At 69.5% G+C, this 1,270-nt stretch overlaps 1 protein-coding gene and 1 long non-coding RNA gene across 9 annotated transcripts in view; one reads left to right on the top strand and one right to left on the bottom strand.

Annotated features, from left to right (window-relative positions):
• Window positions 1–719, bottom strand: part of ZNF8 (zinc finger protein 8) — a 38,671-nt gene extending 37,952 nt beyond the window's left edge. For 6 of the 8 annotated variants that reach the window (XM_073888971.1, XM_073888976.1, XM_073888974.1 and 3 more), the window contains exon 1: window positions 195–686. The gene's annotated coding sequence lies outside the window, so the exon portion shown is untranslated. The other 2 variants (XM_073888977.1, XM_073888972.1) reach the window with 2 other exon arrangements.
• Window positions 720–842: 123 nt separating this feature from the next.
• Window positions 843–1,270, top strand: part of LOC112806891 (uncharacterized) — a 15,234-nt gene continuing 14,806 nt past the window's right edge. Inside the window, exon 1 of the long non-coding RNA XR_012377014.1 lies at window positions 843–1,034. This is a non-coding gene — a long non-coding RNA (uncharacterized lncRNA). The remainder of the gene's footprint in view (window positions 1,035–1,270) is intronic.

Here is a 1,270-nt window from a genome sequence, read left to right as displayed (position 1 = left end):
CCCCTCACACGCGGGATCAACGAACACAACCGACCCTCCAGCCCCTCACACGCGGGATCAACGAACACAACCGCCACCGGCCCCCCAACACCGCAGACCCCGACTCGGCTGCTGCTCTACCGGGACTGCCTCCAATTCTCAGTTCACTTGGAAAACATGCACTTTGTCTTCAAACTGAGTTCAAGATCACGTACCAGTGGAAGAAAACGTGTCCAAGTTCTGAGGCGGGGCCGGATTCTGGGGAAGAGGAAGCCGCACTTGCCGGGTCCGCCGCCGGCCGGCTCTGGGCCACCACCTCCCGCACAGAGCGCCGCCGGGCAGGTGGCGTTAACGAACCGAGGGAGGAAAAGAAGACGCGTCCGGGCGGGCAGGCCCCAGATCCCCTGAAACCCTCAACAGCGGGCTTCCTCTGCAGCAGGAGGGCTTCTGCCCCGGAGGAGGAGAACCTCAGACAAGCTCACATCCGGCCGCGCTCAGCCGCAGGCGCGGTCCTGGCTGCACCAGCTTCCGCCCTGTTTCTGCAGCCGGGGGGACTCGCCTCTGACAGGCCCCTGCGCAGCCCGGCGGGAGAGAGGACCTCAGCCCGCCCCGCTCCCTCCTCCCGCGCGGCCCACGTCAGGGCGGGCCGCCCCGGCCCCGGCCCCGCCCAGCCCACAGCGGAGCCTCCTCGCCGGTCCCGGGTTTCGGGCTCACCTGAGCGCGCGGGGCAATGGCGGTGCTTCCGGTGGGCGGCGGAAGTGCGCGCGCTCGGCGCAACCAACTGCAAGTCCCAGAAGGCAGCGCGGCGGCGCGGCGGCGGCCGTTTCTCCCTGCGCGCGTCGGGGGCGGCGGTGTCTCGTCCCCGGCGGCGGCCTGAGCCTCGAAGGGGGTCCTTTGCCCGTTTATAGCGGCCCGTGTTGTGGTACAGACAGTTGTTTTTCTTAGGCTGTGTTCCGTGGAGTACTTCTCCCCGCAGCCCGGGTTCACGGACGCGACTCAGTGTCGGCGGCCGCGACGCCGAATGGAGGACGTCTGCGACCAGCGTCGAGGCCCGGGTTCGTGTCCGAACGGCGCTCGGCCGCCCCCTTTCCTGGTCGGCCATTCGGTCACCTCGACCCGCTGTGGACGCCTTGAAGGGGGCTGGGAACGGCCGTCGACCAGAGCCCGCCACAGCGAGGCCGTCCGCAGCCATCCCGTGCCCTCCGCGGAGGCTCCAAGGCAGGCAGGGGAGCGGCCTCGGTGCGCCCTGGATGGTCCTTGTCGGGCGCGGAAGCTGAGACCGGCTCCCTGG

Source organism: Callorhinus ursinus, unplaced genomic scaffold, assembly GCF_003265705.2.
Source record: "Callorhinus ursinus isolate GAN/ISIS: 27379988/994484 unplaced genomic scaffold, GSC_fseal_2.0 scaffold100, whole genome shotgun sequence".
In the NCBI taxonomy this organism is placed as follows: domain Eukaryota; kingdom Metazoa; phylum Chordata; class Mammalia; order Carnivora; family Otariidae; genus Callorhinus; species Callorhinus ursinus.
This window is presented reverse-complemented; position numbering and strand designations above follow the sequence as displayed.